The sequence below is a fragment of the Saimiri boliviensis genome, chromosome 5 (genome assembly GCF_048565385.1).
Source record: "Saimiri boliviensis isolate mSaiBol1 chromosome 5, mSaiBol1.pri, whole genome shotgun sequence".
NCBI lineage: Eukaryota > Metazoa > Chordata > Mammalia > Primates > Cebidae > Saimiri > Saimiri boliviensis.
Window position 1 is genome coordinate 68,632,007 of NC_133453.1, and position 19,293 is coordinate 68,651,299.

The window sequence follows — 19,293 nt, forward strand, 5'->3', positions numbered from 1 at the left end:
TTTTATTGTTTCTATTAAAGGCTATATTTTTTCGTCATTCATTCATTCATTCCTTTCTCGATATTTATTGAGCCATTACTGAGGAGATAGTATTGAATTGTTTTTCTGTTGACATCTGTTATCAGTATTGGGAATTTGGGAGACAAAACATCTAGATTGTGAGTTTTTGAGGTTACTTCAACTTAAAAACATTCTGCACTTTTCCCGATGTTTGAAAATTTGGAAGGGTTGGAATCATTTAGCTTGAACTTCGAAATAACCATAATTTTTTCCAGCAGTTGAGATTACAGTGGATTTTTATGTAACCTCAGGTAGTGAGTTTCTGTTAATTCATGAAATCATAGGACAGGCTTTTGTGAAAGTTACACTTCACACCAAGTACCTAAATAGCTACAGGCGGATATTTCTTTTTGACCAACCAGCATGCAAGTTAAAACTATTAATCCTCTCGAGGGTTATATTCATTTTGAAGCTTGGCACTGTGTTCTCAGATTTCACTAACGCTAACAGGAATACGAAGCCCGGAATCTCAAAATGGAGATATTTCTGTTGAATGAAATCTCAATTTTTATTTTAAGAAGTGTTTAGCACCTTTTCCAGGTGTACATGTTAGTACATTATATAAATTGATGAAGTTTTAGAAAGCTTTTTGACTGCTAGTTACTGCTAGTAAGAACCATTAATATTAATGGAATTTGAATGTGTTGTATGTATAAAGGAGAGAACTAAGTTTGTTTCTTGAAAAATTGAGCCAGTTTAACATATAGTAATAGAAGAATTTAAACTTCAAAGAGATACAGGTGTGTATGTACTTACATAATATACTATGTGATGAACTCCTTTTAGGCAAACAACTTTAAAAATGGGTTATTTTTAAAGATATGCCATAAGCATCTGTAAAAGTTACTAACTTATTTTTAAGTTTTGACATTTGAAACCAAAAATCTAAGAATATAATCCGGTTATTTTTGATGTTGTATGTTGTGGTTTTCTTTCGCCTTTTCTTATTTCCATTATCATACTCATATAGTTTTATTACAAATAAAGTACAGCTCTGTAAGATTTGGGAATCTATTAGAATTTAGGAAGTTATATGATAAATATAGTGTAGATTTCTTCCCTCTGGATCCCAAAGCTTTTCCCTTACCAATCTTGAGGTTCTGTTTGAGGTGTTCAGCAGTGTAGCTCTAGATTTTCTGTTGAATCTTTTAAACCTATAATATCCATTCCATTTTGTCTTCTATAATCCTGTGATTAAGGGAGTAAGGAGTTAAAAAGGTTTTCCAGTAAAGGTCAGTTTTGCTCTGTTGAGGTCTAAGAACCTAGTGTCATATTTGCTAGATAAGCAGTTGGGTGTTTTGCATATCAGTACATGGGTACCTTGAATGGGTTATTGCTGAGAATCAAATGATTGATTATACAGAACACTTGCATTTTCTTTCCTGCTCCACCCTGCCAGTTATAAATAATTTGCTTAACTTTTTTGTAAATAGTGAAAGCTTGGTCAAAAAGAAAGTATGGGCCAGGTACAATGGCCCAAGCCTGTAATCCCAGCACTTGGGAGGCCTAGACAGGTGGATTCCTTGAGCTCAGGAGTTCAAGACTAGCCTGGACAACATAGTGAAACTCCATCTTTTCAAAAATAGAAAAATTAGCTGGGCATGGTTCGGGAGGCTCAGTTGGGAGGATTGCATGAGCCTGGGAGGTGGAGGCTGCAGTGAGCCTAGATAGAGTCATATTCCAGCCTGGGTAACAGAATGAGACACTCTCAAAAAAAAAAAAAAAAAAAAAAAAGATGGCATGATAATACAATTACACTTAAACTTACTCTGTTTCCATATTTGAAGCCTGTATTCCTTAGAAGAATAAAGTATTTGACTTCAGATGATTTGGTAATGAGATGTTAAAAACGAAGGTGTACCAGATGGCCCTGTCGGCCTTTAATTTTTTGAAATCACTAGCTGGAGGAGGACAGGGTTATGTGTTTAAGGATTCTAGCTCATGAATAGATATGTGACAGATGTCTCCTTTACACTGGCACATTTACATATTAGAGGAGAGAGAAAAGAGAGAAACCAGAATAGAGGTTTGAAAATCTTATGAGAAATAGACTATGCTTTATAGCCTTTTGGTCTCAGGACCTCTTTACTCTCCTAACAGTTATTGAGGACCCCAAAGAGATTTAAGTTTATGTGCATTATATCTGTTAATATTTGCCATTTTAGAAATTAAATGACAATTTCAAATATATTAATTTAAAAGTAAACTGTTGTAAATAGAATTTTTTATGAAGAATAGATATGTTACAAAACCAAATAAACTAGACTAGTGGCATTGTTTTATATTTTTTGCTAATTTTTTGATTTCTGGCTTACCAGAAGACAGCTGGATTTTGTGTCTGCCTTCAGTCTGTTGTGATGTTTTGGTTGAGATACGTGAAAAGAATCCAGCTTCATGTAGGTATATGGTTGGAAAAGGAAGGAGTGAGTATTCTTCTTTGGTATTACATCAAAATTCAACAAGTGGCATTTTTAAACAAAGTAAGTTGCAATGTGAAAGTACGTTGTATTCCAAAAATGTCTCTAGGACCTACAGGAAGTCTATGGAACATATATTTAGTTTAAAGAAGAGACTAACGGGTGGGAGATGTGATAGCTGTCTCCAGGTGTTTAAAGAAACCTGGATTTCAGTAAATAGCATTTAAAAAACCTGTTAATTTTAATAAACAGGAGTGAGAATAGATCCATTGTCCTGTTTTAGAAGGCAGACCAACAGGTGAAAATTAGGAAGATATAGATTGCGTTCAGTCTAATTTTTTACAAGAATGTAAGAACTTTGTAATGACTAGACTTGGAATAGTGGAACAGTGGAGCAACAATGGAACTCACAACAACTAACAACAAGGGAAAGAAATAGTTAGCTGTGAGAATTTAAAGTGGAATACAGGAACATATTTTCTAAGGAGATGGAGATAAATTCTGTAGATTCTTATAATGAGTGCTATTGAATTAGTGACTTAAGGTCTCATCCAATTTAAAAATGTAAACATTCTGTGATTCTTTTAAAAAAAATCCCTAAATATAGTTAAACTATACTTATATATTCATTAACATTTTTGAATGTTCTTTCAAGTAAGTAGTATGAAACTGTTGTTGACTTTATTACTGCTTTGCATTTTGATTGTGCTTTTCCTCTGAGGATTTTCCTGTATTTTCTGATGTCAGCTAGATCAGTCTTCATGAAATCCTGCTAAATTCCCTGTGAAATATAATAAGCCTAAGACATTTTAGAGAACCAAATGCGGTTTATGATACAGTTTAGTAGAGTTGTAATATATTTCAGTACAGAATTTTATGGGGGCTGATTTTCAATTTTGTAGTAGAAACTATGAGCATAGTCTATAGTTTTTTTAGTTGTAATTGTTTACATGATTTCAGAAGTAATATGCTTAGGCTGGGTGTGATTGCTCACACCTGTAATTCCAGCACTTTGGGAGGCTGAGGCGGGCAGATCTGAGGTCAGGAGATCGAGACCGTCCTGGCCAACATGGTGAAACCCCGTCTCTACTAAAAATACAAAAATTAGCTGGGTTTGGTGGCACGTGCCTGTAATCCCAGCTACATAGGAGGCGGAGGCTGGAGAGTCACTTGAACCCAGGAGGCGGAGGTTGCATTGAGCTGAGATTGAACTACATCACTCCAGCCTGGCGACAGAGTGAGACTCAGTCTCAAAAAAAAAAAGGTAATATGCTTAAGCATTCTAATGTTTTTAAAGCTAGAGAGTCTGAAAAGAGGAAAGAAGAAAGAAAAGTGTTTAAGTTGATCTCTTTTTGAATTTAAAAATGCGTGTTAAATATAACTAGGACATAAAATCAAGAATTTAAATTGTCATTCCTAGAATTATACATATAGTATTTATGATTACTTATAACAATTCATATTTTAATTTTGCATAACATAATCTTTTCTGTGAGTTGGATTTTTAGGGTGGGAATTTAAGCATAAATTCTCATAACTTTCATGAGGTCAATTTAATATTAATAAGTGTAGTAAGTAACAATACCCAACTTGATACCTCATGTACTTGTCGCGTTTGGATATAAAGCTCATTTTCTATAGAAGAGCTATAGAAATCATTTATTTTCATAAACTCCTTCATGCTTGTTAATTTTAATCAGAATAAATTTCAGGAGTATTGTTATGAAGTAGGAGAAGCAGTATGGTATAGGGGAGAAAGTGATTGTAGTTGGAATCTGAGAGTAGTCTTTACTTTGCTATTAACTAGCTATGTGACTTTGGGCAAGTTGCTTCTCTCTGCTTCAGTTTCATAAAGTAAGAATACAGTGCTGAATGGGATCTTGGAAGCAATCTAGTACAAATTTCTCATTTTACAGATGAGGAAACTTAGATAATTTGTGTAGGCTTTCACTGTAAGACAGTTGGACCCAAAATTCAGTTTTCTGACTCTCAGGCTTTTTTTTTTTTCCCCCGTTATACTTCACAGCCTCTTTTAATCTGTAAAATGAGAGTATTGGATTAGAGGCTCTCAAAGTTTCTCTTCTAGCTCAAAAATACTTTCATTCCTGTGATATTAGTCCTAATATAATTTAGTAGGGGAAAATTTGTAGCTTTTATTTATTGGTGAAAGAAATGTTTCTTGAAGAGGCAGTATAACCTTTGTAAGGCTATATTTTGTTTTCTTGAGAGAATATCATCAGGCTAGGGGTTGTGTCTCATGCCTGTAATCCCAGCTTTGGCCAAGGCAAGAGGATTGCTTGAGCCTTGGCTCAAGGAGTTTGAGACCAGCCTGACACTATCTCAAAAAAAAAAAGAAAACTGGGTATGGTGGCATATGTCTATAGTCCTAGCTACTGAGGAGGCTGAGGTAGGAGGATCCCTTGATCCCAGCAGTTCAAGACTGCAGTAATGTAATGAGCTATGATCATGCCACTGAACTTCAGCCTGGACAACACAGTGAGACCCTGTCTTAAAAAAAAAAAGCAGAAACAAAAGAAAATATCTTCATTGTTACCAAATGATATTTGAAGTTTATGAGCATGGTAAGTAGTATGATGGGTAGTCCCAAACACTCATTAATGTATTAAAAATGAAAAAAATTACATACATAACAGCATGATACCCTGAAATAAGTAGATGATTGTTCCTCGGAAAATATTTCTGGAGTTTATTTTATCTGGCACCCCTCTGTTTGCCACTAGTTAAGTGCCTGTGTTGTTTAGTGTCTCATAGGATTATTTACATAGCACCTGTGTCATGCTACTTTTATTACAGTTTTATTTATATTGCCTACTAGACAGAAAGGTCTAGAATTCAGATGCTGTATTTTGTTCATTTCCATATTTTTAGTACAGAGTGGGACATCCTCTACAGAGTTGGCACTCAACTAAAAGTTTTGTCGAAGGACTGTTTCACATACATCATCTCTCTGTATATCATGGTATGCACATATTTCAGACCCAGGAAGATGCTTATCTTAGTAATTCTTAAGTGAATTATATTTTGGAGGGTGATAATAGATAATAGTAACAGTAAGAGCTAGTTTATTGTGTTTGCACATGTTAATTCCTGTATCTCATAACTCTGTGATGTATATAGTTGTTATTCCCATTTTCAGATGAGGAAACCGAAGTACAGAGAAGCAAAGGGACTTACCAGTGTGACTTAGAGTAGTAAATAATGGGGATTTGAACCAAGGTGGCAAATTTTTTTTTTTTTTTTTGAGACGGAGTTTCGCTCTTGTTACCCAGGCTGGAGTGCAATGGCGCGATCTCGGCTCACCGCAACCTCCGCCTCCCGGGTTCAGGCAATTCTCCTGCCTCAGCCTCCTGAGTAGCTGGGATTATAGGCACGCACCACCATGCCCAGCTAATTTTTTGTATTTTTAGTAGAGACGGGGTTTCACCATGTTGACCAGGTTGGTCTCGATCTCTCAACCTCGTGATCCACCCGCCTCGGCCTCCCAAAGTGCTGGGATTACAGGCTTGAGCCACCGCGCCCGGCCCAAGGTGGCAAATTTTAATCACTAGGATATATTGCCTAAAATAGGAAAATTTGGTTTTTACTCTTTCTCAGTAGTTTTTCTTAAGGAAATTTTAACTTACTGATCAGTTTTCTAGGCTTATTCAGTTTACCTCCAAACTTACGTTAGCTTTTTTGGCATGAGTTTTTATATGCATGTGAAGATAAGATTTTAAAAAATACAAAAAATCCTAACCAAACAACCCAGTTTTGAAAGCTGTACCAGCTGTGCAAATCTTACATTTCCTTTTTTAAAGATAAGTTTTGTCCCTTCATGGAAAATATTAGAGATACATCAGTGAAACATTTTATTTCCATGTTAGATAATCTAATTTGTAATTCCATTTATCTTAAAATTTGGCCTCATAAGCCCACTGGAGCCATAACAAGTAAATATTAGAATTTGAACAAAGAATTTCCTACTTTCAGTACTGAAGCAGTGTATTTATTGTGGAGGCTTTATAACATGATGGACAAGCCTTTAAACTAAATTACAGTGCTTTAGTGGCAGATGTTTGACTCTGTTAATAGGTTTTAATATGGGAAGGGGGAAGAGGCTTGATGTGCAGTCTAGTTAATCTGTAAAAAAGTGTTTTAAAAAATAAGTTTTAATTCTTTTATTGCTTCCAACAACAACAACAAAACCTTTGGTAACATGTATTATATAGCAAATCTTACTGAGAGACAAGATTTCAATGGATCGATAGGAATTCATCAATCCTGAAGTGGAAAGATAATGCAGAGCAGAGCAGATCCTGGTGGTAGGTTGTCAAACTTGAATTAAATTTTCCCAATGTGGCTTCATCATTTAGGTCTGAAATTTTAGGAATTTCAAGAAGGCAATTTAACTTATATTTAAATAAAAGTGATTATATTCTACATAGATTCATTAGCCAAATATAAATGTTTTGGGGGGATGACTTAATGTTTTTTCCTCTTCATCTATGAGGATTGTTAAGAATTGGTTATACTCGCCGGGCGTGGTGGCTCAAACCTGTAGTCCCAGCACTTTGGGAGGCTGAGGCGGGTGGATCACGAGGTCAAGAGATCGAGACCATCCTGGTCAACATGGTGAAACCCCGTCTCTACTAAAGATACAAAAAATTAGCTGGGCATGGTGGTGTGTGCCTGTAATCCCAGCTACTCAGGAGGCTGAGGCAGGAGAATTGCCTGAACCCAGGAGGCGGAGGTTGCGGTGAGTCGAGATCGCGCCATTGCACTCCAGCCTGGGTAACAAGAGCGAAACTCCATCTCAAAAAAAAAAAAAAAAAGAATTGGTTATACTCATAAATTTCTGCCCTTTCTTGAAAACGAATTAGCTGGAGGAAATAAACTACTGGGTTTAAATTCTGCTGTTAATATGATACCTTATGTGACTTCATGATTCCCCACTAGAAACTTAAGTAAGTGCCTCCTATCTGAGGATGAATGCTTCTGGGGAAGGTCAGAGGGGTTTGTGTGAGGCTAATCATATTCATCTTGTCTCCTGAAACCAGAGACATGTTTTAGGTTTTTTTTTTTTTTTTTTTGATGAATACTATATATTTGCCTCATAAAAAATACAAATTTTCCCATTTCCTTGCAGATTTCTTTTAAATATCTATGTAATTACATAGTTTAGCTCAACTTTGTATACTACTCTGTTGCTTATTTCATTTACTTAAAAATATACATATTAATGCTAGATACTATTCTGGGCATTTGTAAATAGTAACTCATTTGCTTCTCCTAACAATCCTCTGGAAGTCCTGTTATTATCCCTACTTTACAGATGAGGAAATTGAGGCATAGAGAAGTTAAGTAATGTACCCAAGGGCCAGGCACGGTGGCTCGTGCCTGTAATCCGAGCATTTAGGGGGCTGAGGTGGGCAGATGGCATGAGCACAGGAGTTTGAGACCAGCCTGGACAACATGGTAAAACTGTCACTACAAAAATATACAAAAATTAGCCAGGTGTGGTGGTGCATGCCTGTAGTTGTAGCTAGTTGGGAGGCTTAGGTGGATGGCCTGAGCCCAGGAGGTTGAGGCTGCAGTGAGCCATGATTACACCACTATACTCCAGCCAGGGCAACAGAATGAGACCCTGTTGACAGACCCTGTCCAAAAAAAAAAATTTAAAAAAAAAAACGTGATGTACCCAGGAACACACAGAGAATATTTAGCAAAGCCAGAACTCAGACTGGGCTGACTGCGTGCTCTTAACAGTTACACTACCTTGTCAGTGTTATTTTCTTGAATGAGTGTGTTACAATTGGTTAACTGTTCCTATTCAGGTAGGATATTAGTCACAGATCTTTTGGTTATACGTGATAACAGCTTAACACAACTTTGTCGAGTTAAAAAGTGAATGTATTGGTTCACATACTGGGAATTGTATGTGAAGGATGATGGAATGGCTTTGGAAATGGCTATATTCAAGATTACAAGTAACGTTCATTGAGTTTCTTTGTCTCCTTTCTGGATTTTTCTAGCCTCTTGCTTCTGAAGCCCCAGACATACACCTTTAGTGTAGCAACCACGCTTGAAAGACAGCTTCTCTTACCAGATGTCCACATTGTCAGTTCTGGGCTGCTGGTAATCAATTCTGATTGTCAGTTCCTTGGGAGATGGGCTACAGCAATGGGAGCTGCTATGGCTGTGGTTTAGGGGGAGTTGGGGAACCCACAGAAAGCCATGATTGACAATCCCCTTGAGATGACATGAATTGGATGAGGTGTAGTTTTCCTGAGGAAGGGATGATGGTGAGCAAAAAACAACTCTAGTGAGTAATTTAGGTTATATCTTTTTAATTTTAATTTTATTACTATCAGATAATGATACAGTAACTGAGTAAAAGCCTCTTTTTAAAAATACTAGATTTTCAGTGATGGAATTATCAGAGCAGAGTATAAAACAATTTTAGGGCTTTTGACAAATGTTGCCAAATTATTTTTTTGAAGGAGTGTGCTTAACTCATATACCAACAGCAGTGCATGAGATGAGCATGTACTTTTGAACCAGGTAGGGTTCAACTCATCCTGGAAATACTCTACTGTGCTTAAATATTAACACATGCTTTGCATTTAATCAGAGGGTTGCAGACTTGATACTGAGCAAATACCTAATGCAGTTTATCAAATGTTTCATTATATTTTCTCTGGCTATTTTTTATTCTCATTTAAAAAAAGTTTTTGAGATGGAGTCTCGCTCTGTCGCCAGGCTGGAGTGCAGTGGCCTGATCTTGGCTTACTGCAACCCCCGTCTCCTGGGTTAAAGTGATTCTCCTGCCTCAGCCTCCCAAGCAGCTGGGATTACAGGCATGTGCCATCATGCCCAGCTAATTTTTGTATTTTCAGTAGAGATGGGGTTTCACCCTACTGGCCTCTGGATGATCATGATCTTGATCTACTGACCTTGTGATCTCCTGACTTTGTGACCCGCCTGCCAAAGTGCTAGGATTACAGGCGTGAGCCACCGTGCCCGGCCTTATTCTCATTATTTAAAAATTTTCATTACATAGTATTTTTTCCTTCTTCCTTCCCTCTCTCCCTTTTCTTCCCCTCCCCTCCCTTCAGGGGCTTGATCAGGCTCGCTGCAACCTCGAACTCCTGGGCTTAACCATACCCTTTCATCTCAGCCTCCCAAGTAGCTGGGACTACAGGTGCGCACCACCACACCCTGCTAATTTTTTAACTTTTTGTAGAGACATGGTCTCCCTATGTTGCCCAGGGTGGTCTTGAACTCCTGGGCTCAACCACTCCTCCTGCCTCAGCCTCCCAAAGTGTTGGGATTACAGGCATGAGCCATTGTGCCAGCCTATTGTATAGTTTTAAACAACAAAACCAAAAGGCTAATAAATGGCACCCCTCTGCAAATTCCTGCCCCTCCTATGTTTTTCCTCCCAGTGTCTCCTACTTCTCTGACCTAGTTCACAGCATTATACTTACTTTTTGGATGTTGGTAGCATGTGTAAAATACATTATTACATAGTACATTAATATAGCCTAATAATTCCAAGAGTTTTGCCACTTAATTATACTAAGCTACTTAACCTTTCAATACCTTATCTGTAGATTATGTTTTTGATAGGGTGGGATAGTAATAGCCAACTACCTCACAAGGTGGTGAAATTAAATGAGAAATGTATGGCACCTTAACAACTCACTATGGTTTTTTTCATTTCTTTCTCTTCTTTTTCTCCTGCTGCTACTTCTCCCCTGAGTTTTTTTTTTTTTTTTTTTTTTTTTTTTTTTTAAGAGACAGGGTCTTGCTGTGTTGTCCAGGCTAGTGAGAAATACAATTTATTTACTCCCAGTAAGTCAAATCTTAGAAATGTAAATAAAATAATTCAAAGTATGAAAAATGACTATACACATAATATTTACCACAGTACTATATAATGAGAAGAAGTGAGGCCGACAGCTATGATTAAGTTTTCGACATATACATATCAAAACTTAATGTGTAGACTTTTTTTTTTTTTTTAGAAGACAGAGTCTCCCCCTATCACCCAGGCTGGAGTCCAGTGGCACGATCCTGGCTCACTGCAACCTCCGCCTCCAGGGTTCAAGCAATTCTTACACCTCAGCCTCCTGAGTAGCTGGGACTACAGGTGTACACCATCACGCCTAGCTAATTTTTGTGTTTTTGGTAGGGAGGAGTTTCACCATGTTGGCCAGGCTGGTCTTGAACTCCTGACTTCAGGTGATCTGCCTGCCTTGGCCTACCGAAGTGCTGGGATTCTACGCGTGAGCCACCTCTCCCAGACTTGTGTATACATTCACTTAAAAAATAATTAGGAAAACTCTGCAGTATGGGAACATGTACAAATGATGGAACATCGCCTGAAAGTTAACTTTTGATTGACTCCATAATATTAGCTTGTTTTTTGTTTGGCCTTTCTCTCAAAAGAAAAAATTCGCCACCAAGAGCAACAGTGGCAAATAATATGCCTAAAGTCACACAGATAAGTGATTTAAAAAAAGGATGCCAACCCAAGTCCACATTCCTAATCCCTATACCACACTGCCTGTATTCCCACTAGTAAATACGTTATTAGGCACCTAGTGCACATAAACAGCTCTCTCTCCTTGGTACTAATAACACAAAAAACACAATATAGACCCCTTTTAAAATTTGCAATATAGTGCTTTAAAAGTACATGACTGCATATCAAGTTAAAGTGCAAACACTAGCTAATCCAAATCTATTGCTTGCCGGCTTAAATGGTACAACCATGTCTCATACATGTGATCAGTTCTCATGCCACAGAAAATTACAGGAACTAAAACGATGAAAGCAGCAATTTAGGACATCATTTGAAATCCACATTTGTGAGATACAATTCTTTAACAGGCCAGAGAAACAAATTATCTAAGTCAAGCATGCTATGGCTATAAAGAACATTTATAGTTCTTTATAGCTTGTTTCCTATTCTTTGCCACATAAACAGAGAGGAAAACATTTAAATTCTTTTTTTTTCATTCAAGAATTTTCTTCCTAGACCAGTAAACATTTAAATTCTAAAGTATCCACACATAATAGTAATAGTTAAAACATAAGCGAGGTACGGTGGTGCATGCCTGTAGTCCCAGCTACTTGGGAGGCTGAGGCAGGAGGATCATTTGAGCCCAGAGATTCAAGGCTGTACTGTGCTATGATCACAGCATGAATTGCTTTTTAAAAAAAAAAAAAAAAAAAAAAATTTCTAAGATTTGGCTTACTGGGCAAAGGAGGTGAGTATTTTTATGTCATTCAGTCTATATTGTCACTATTGTTTTCTCAGTGGGGTAAGTAGGATTTTAGTGTATTATTGTACGCAGATGAATCAATTGTCAGAGCTGTAGTGTCTTATAGAAACCTTATTGGCATAGTTTGTTCATTCGGCAAGTATTTGTGGACCTGGAGCCTCATAATGAGGAAACAAGGATACATAAGATGAAGTTAGTTCTTGCCTTCTAGGAGCTTGGTCACAGTCTAGTGAGGAAGGATAATTTCTAACATTTAATTTATACTTTTGAAGAACACCTTGTGGGCTAGATAAAACAACCCAAGTTGCCAGCTTTCAACGTCCGAGAAAAGCTATATCAAGGTGTTATGTTCATTGGCCATTTGGTTGCTAGAAATTAACTTAAGCAAAACAGATTTATTTAGTAGTAGAAGCTTATAGAGCTGGGTATCCCTTAGAATCCAGTAAGGCCTTAAGGCGACTGAAGTAGAAACTGGAAATTCAGGAACCACAGTAGCATTGTTCTCTTGTGGATCATTGAGCAATTGTTTCTAGAGCTGCAAAATAAAGTTTTCTAAAAAGGAGAAGTGGGAAGCAAGGAAATTGTATTTCTGTCACAGAGGTTATGAGCAAAGTACTCCCTAGATAAGGGAGTTATACAGTTTTCTTCCAGTTTAACTGCTCTTAAATGGTATCTTGTTTCAGTTGGTATGTCTTTTTTTTTTTTTTGTAGAGACAGGGTTTTGCCATGTTGACCAGGATGGTCTTGATCTCTTGACCTGGTGATCCACCCGCCTCGGCCTCCCAAAGTGCTGGGATTATAGGCGTGAGCCACCACGCCAGTTTTTTTTTTTTTTTTTTTAATTTACTATTATTTTTTTAATAGAGATGGGGTGTCACCATGTTGGCCAGGCTGGTCTCGAACTCCTCAGGTGATCCACCCATCTCAGCCTCCCAAAGTGTTGGGATTACAGGCGTGAGCCATTACGCCCAGCCAGTTGGTATGTCTTGATTGGTAGTGAGATTGAACTTAATATTTGTATCAAAAGCCCAAAGCCAATTTTTCTTGACATCTGTATCTTAAGGAAATATGATACTGATGTTAATTCTTGTTACATATGATGAACTATTTCATCATGTTTTTTCTTTTATATATTTGAATATTTTCCATTGTATAAAGTTTGATGCTTTTATTGAATCCAGTACCACTTTTTCTTTCTATTTTATTTATCTGTTTTCTTGTCAGACAGGTAATATGCCAATGACATAACGAGGTGTGAGAGAGGCACATCTCACATGTATGAGCACCAGTCATCAGACTTAGGAACTACAAAAGGATCACATTCTTTTTTTTTTTTTTTTTTTTTTTTTTGGGGACATAGTCTCGCTTTGTAGCCCAGGCTGGAGTGTACTAGCATGGTCTCGTCTCATTGCAACCTCTGCCTCCCGGGTTCAAGTGATTCTCCTGCCTCAGCCTCCCAAGTAGCTGGGAATACAGGCGCCTGTGACCATGCTCAGCTAAGTTTTGTACTTTTAGTAGAGATGGGGTTTCACTGTGTTGGCCAGGCTGGTCTTGAACTCCTGACTTTGTGATCCTTCTGCCTCGGCCTCTCAAAGTGCTGGGATTACAGGTGTGTGCCACTGCACCCCGCCTGGATCACATTCTTATGTTGTTGGAGTTTCACTCTGTTGTCCTGGCTGAAGTAGAGTGGTGCAATCATAGCTCACTGTAGCCTTGAACTCCTGGGCTCAAGCAATCCTCCCACCTCTGCCTCCTGAAAAGCTAGGACTACAGGCACACTTCACCATGCCTGGCTCTTTATGATACTTTAATGTGTATAAGTCTTTAAAGGTTACTGCCCTCTGAAGTTCAAGTACTCCAATTTTAGTGTGATTCTACTGATTTTATTTCAAATTTTTTATGGTGTTTTATCTTTCATATGGAAGCATAACATACAGAAAAGGCGCACAAAGTCGTGCTCAGTAAGTTACTATAAACTCTGACCTGTGTAACTACCATTGAGACAAGAAATAGAATATTGCCAGCACTTCAAAAACTCTCCTTCCCCATCAGTCACTACCTTCTCCATGGTCCCCAGAGTAACCATTATTTTGACTTAGTTATGCCTGTTTTTGAGTTTTATATAAATGGATCTACACAGTGTGTATTATATAAATGGATCCACACAGTGTATATTTGTGTCTAGCTGCTTTTGTCCCGCATGTTTGTAAGATTCATCCACATATTTCCTGAAACGAATTTAATTTTCATTGCACTATGATATTACTTTGTGTGAATTTACTACATTTTATACTTTGTTGATTGACATTTGGATTGTTTACACTTGACAAAATATTGATGATGCTATTAAGAACATGTTTATACCTGTCTCTTCATACGTTATATTTGTTGAGTATATACCTAACAGTAAATTTACTGGGTAATAGGTTATGTGTGTCTGCCTTCAGTGGATGTTGCTAATTTTTCAAAGCGGTTCTACAAGTTTACATTCTCATAGTGTATGACATTTTCCATTGTTTAACATCCCTGTAATTCGAATTGTCAGTATTCATTTTAGCTACTTTGATTGATGTGAGATTATCCCCCCCCAACCTCTGTCTTTGAGATGATGTCTCTGTCTCAGTGGCTTGATCTCAGCTCACTGCAACCTCCGCCTTCTGGATTCAAAAGATTCTCCTGCATCACCCTCCCCATTAGGTGGGACTACAGGCTTGCATCATCATGCCTGGCTAATTTTTGTATTTTTGGTAGCGATGCGACTTCACCATGCTGGCCAGGCTAGTCTTGAATTTCTGGTCTCAAGTGATCTGTCCACCTTGGCCTCCCAGAGTGCTGGGATTATTGGGTGTGAGCCACCGTGCCTGGCTGTGAGATGGAATCTCTTTGTGGTTTTACTTTTCATTTACCTGTTGACTAAGGATGTTTAACACTGTTTAAATAAAGTTTTATTGGCCTTTTGGTTATCCTTTGTGAAGTGCTTGTTCAAATCTTTTGCTGATTTGTCTTTTGTATTTGTCTTTTAAAAACCGTTTGAGGCCGGGCGCGGTGGCTCAAGCCTGTAATCCCAGCACTTTGGGAGGCTGAGGCGGGTGGATCACGAGGTCGAGAGATCGAGACCATCCTGGTCAACATGGTGAAACCCCGTCTCTACTAAAAATACAAAAAATTAGCTGGGCATGGTGGCACGTGCCTGTAATCCCAGCTACTCAGGAGGCTGAGGCAGGGGAATTGCCTGAACCCAGGAGGCGGAGGTTGCGGTGAGCCGAGATCGCGCCATTGCACTCCAGCCTGGGTAACAAGAGCGAAACTCCGTCTCAAAAAAAAAAAAAAAAAAAAAAAAAAACCGTTTGAAGGCATTCTTTTTGTATTTTGGATGAGAAGTCTTATTTTTTATTAAAACATTTCCCCCTATTCTGTGGTCTGCTTTTGTCTTCTCTTTATGGTATATAAGAAATCTTTTTTTATCTCAAGTTCATAAAAATGTTTTCCTATGTTTTCTCTTCTTATTAAAAAGACATTATAGCTGTAAATTTTCCTCTAAGCACTGATTTAGTTCATTCCATAAAGTTTGATATGTTGTGTTTTGTTTTTATTCATCTCAAGTATATTCTAATTTTTCTTTTTATTTCTTTTGACTCAGTCATTTAGGAATATGTTAATTTCTACATATTTGGGAATTTTACAATTTTTTTTTTCTGTTATTGAGTTCTAATTTAATTCTATTGTGGTCAGAGAACATACTTTGTATCCTTTCAGTCCTTATTAATTTGTCGATGTTTGTTTTATGGTTTAGCGTAGATAGTCTGTCCTGGAGAATGTTCCATGTATGCTTTTTTAGAAAAATGTGTATTGTGTTATTGGGCAGAATATTCTCTAGATGTTTGTTCCATCTAGTTGATTGATTGATTCTATTTCCTTACTGATCTTCTTCCTAGTTGTTCTATTCATTATTCAAAGTGGGATATTTAATTCTCCCAACTATTGTTGTTGGCTTGTCTATTTCTTCCTTTAATTCTGTCAGTTTTGCTTCATGTAATTTGGGACTCTGTCATAAAATACATGTGATTATAATCGTTATATCTTCCTAATAGTTGACCCTTAATTGTTTTAAAATGTTTCTCTTTACCTCTCAAGACATAAAACAGTTTTTAAAAGTTTTTCTGATATAAGTATATTCATTCCAGCTCTTTTGCATGGTATGTTTTTTTCCATCCATTTACTCTTATCCTGTCCTGTTTGTATTTTTGAATCTAAAGTATGTCTTTTTTTTTTTTTTTTTTTTTGAGACGGAGTTTCGCTCTTGTTACCCAGGCTGGAGTGCAATGGCGCGATCTCGGCTCACCGCAACCTCTGCCTCCTGGGTTCAGGTAATTCTCCTGCCTAAGCCTCCTGAGTAGCTCGGATTACAGGCATGTGCCACCATGCCCAGCTACTTTTTTTTTTGTATTTTTAGTAGAGACGGGGTTTCACCATATTGACCAGGACGGTCTCGATCTCTTGACCTCGTGATCCACCCGCCTCGGCCTCCCAAAGTGCTGGGATTACAGGCTTGAGCCACCGCGCCCGGCCTAAAGTATGTCTTGAGTAGACAGTATTTAACTGGATCTGATTCTTTTAAAATCCAATCTGGTAATCTCTGCCTCTTGAGTGTATTATTTAATCCATTTACATTTAGTGTTATTGATAGGGTTGGATTTGTCTGCCATTTTTCTTTTTTGTTTTCTCTTTTGGCCTCTTTCCCTCCTCTACTACTTTTGCATTACATGAATATTTCCCAGTATAGCATTTTAATTTCTTTAATCACTTTAAAACTGTATTTGAATTATTAGTGATTACTGTACGGTTTATATCTTAGCTTATTAGAGTCTACTTCATAGTTAACTTTAATTCCAGCGATATGTAGAAACATTAGTCCTGCGTAGCTCTATTTCATCCTCCTTATTTATTTATTTATTTTTTGAGACAGAGTCTCTCACTGTCACCCAGTCTGGAGTGCAGTGGTGTGATCTCACCTCACTGCAACCCCTACGTCCTGGGTTCAACCAAGCCTCAGCCTCCTGAGTAACTGAGACTAGAGACATGTGCCACCACACCTAACTAATTTTTTGTATTTTAGTAGATATGGGGTTTCACCATGTTGACTGGGCTGGTGTTGAACTCCTGACCTTACCTCAAGTGATCCTTCCGCCTTAGCCTCCCAAAGTACTGGGATTACAGGTATAAGCTGCTGTGCCCAGCCCATCCTCTCTTTTTTATTATGCTTATTGCTATATATGACAGACCTCAAAATACATTGTTGCAATTTTTAAAATACAATTTTATATTTTTTGATGAAACTGAGATAAGGAAAATACATACATTTTATAGTTTGTTGTACTGACCTTACTTTTCTCTTCATTTTATTTACCATTTGATACAATTTCCTTACTTCAGTAAAGTTTGTCACTACTGACCCCTTTGTTTCTTTGTGTGCGTGCTTTGTCCCTCCCCTCCCCTCCTCTCCCCTCCCTTCCTCTCCCCTCCTCTCCCCTTCCCTCCCCTTCCCTCCCTTTTCCCCTTCTCCCTCCCCTTGCCCTTCCCCTTTTCCCTTCCCTTTCCCTCTTGCTATGTCGCCCAGGCTGGAGTGCAGTGTCACCATCTTGGCTCTCTGCAACTCTGCCTCCCGAGTTAAAGCAATTTCTCGTGCCTCAGCCTCCCTAGTAGCTGGAATTATAGGTGTGAGCCACCATGCTTGACCCTGATGTCTAATTTGACTCCATGATAGTAAGATTTAAATTCGTAAGACTCTAGTTCTTGCAAATTTGAGACTTGCTTTATGGTTCAACATATGGTCTTTTTGGATAAATATTTCTTGTCTACAACAACAATAAAATATTTGTAGGCTACAGTTTTTAGATGTGGTGTAATATGTTCTATCAAGTTTGTTTCTTTTTCAAATTGTTACTGCTTTTGCATTTGTTTGCTGCTACTCAGACAAAGGTTTGTTAAAATATCCCCAAATGATTATAAAATTTGTCTGTTTCTCTGTTTAATTTCCATCAGTTTTTGTTTTATATATTTTGATTATGGTACAAGTGCTGAGAAGTCAAGGATTTTTTAAATCTACCTAGTAAATCAAACTTTTTATTACTGTGACATGTCCCTCTTTATCTCAGGATTGCATTTTACCTTATGGTGTTCTTAATCTAGTGTTAAGACAGATACACTAACTTTCATTTGGTGTTTGCATGATACAGTTTTTTCCATTCTTTCAGCTTTTGAGTTTTAGCTGTATCTTGTAAGTTGCATATATAAGGTTTTAAAAAACTAGTTTGACCATGTTTGTCCTATAACTCAAACATTTAGTACATTTACATTTAGTATACTTACTGATATATTTAGGTTTAAAATGATATTCCTAATAAATGATTTCTGTTTATTCTGTTGGAACTTTCTCATATTCTCCTTTTTTGCTGCTTTTGGGATTATTGTTTTTTGTTCCAAATGCCCCCCACCCCTCAACTTGGCTTAATAGTTAGACCATCTTTTTTTCAATTTGTTTTTATTTATCCTAGAGATTATAGTGTGCCTCCTTGCTATGTTAAGTGTAATGTAAGTCAGCACTTTTTTCTCTTTCTTGTCGGTGCAGCAACATTAGAAAACATTAATTTTACATTTCCCTCTCCAGAATGATATACTTTTGCCAGATTAGTTCTCTTTATATTTTAACTACTCACGAGATATTATCATTAGTGTTTTATTCAGTAATGATACATTTAATTTTATTTATATATTTATTTTTTTCCCTTCAATCTTTAGTGCATTTTCAGGCTTCTAGCTGGGTTGATTTACTCTCTGTCTGAAACTACTCTTTTATTTTCCTCTCTATTTGGGCCTATCTGATGAGGAATTCTGTTTTTGCTTATCTGATAATGACTTTTTTTCATTTTTATTTTTGAACTTTTTTTTTTTGGTGGGGGGAGCTGGTTATAGAAATGTTGGTTGGCAATTATTTTCATTTGGTATGTTGCAGCTATGCACAGTGCCCTTGAGACCTGTTTTTCTAAGTTTCTGTTGGGAAGTCAACTATCAGTCTTATTGTTGCTCCTTTGACTATAATCTAGCTTGTAGATTCCTGGTCACTTTTTGTTTTTGTCGGAGGAGAGCTGTTTTTGGTTTTCAGCAGTTTTGCTGTGATGTGTCTGGGTGTGATCTTTTCTTTGTTCAGCTTTATGTTTGCAGGACTTCTTACATGTGTGACTTAGGACTGCTCTGTCCAATGCCCACCACTAGCTGCATGTAACTATTGATACCAATTAACTTTTAAAAAATTAAAAATTCATTTTCTCATATTTTAAGTTCTCAGTAGCCAAATATTTCTATTAGTTTCTATATTGGCAGATGGAGAACCTTTGCATAATTCTGTTGCATAGGGCTGGTGAGCGCTTTCATCAGTTTTGGCAAATTCTCAGACCGTATTACTTTGAATAGTGCTCCTGTCTTGTCATCTTTTTTCCTCCTGGTACTCTGGTTATACATGTATTAGA

At 37.3% G+C, this 19,293-nt stretch overlaps 1 protein-coding gene and 1 non-coding gene across 3 annotated transcripts in view; one reads left to right on the forward strand and one right to left on the reverse strand.

Annotated features, from left to right (window-relative positions):
• Positions 1–19,293, forward strand: part of TLK1 (tousled like kinase 1) — a 304,401-nt gene that overhangs the window by 138,714 nt on the left and 146,394 nt on the right. The window lies entirely within an intron of this gene.
• On the reverse strand, positions 12,986–13,084 carry LOC120364491 (small nucleolar RNA U13). Its single transcript, XR_005579742.1, has one exon. It is a non-coding gene; the product is annotated as a small nucleolar RNA U13 (small nucleolar RNA).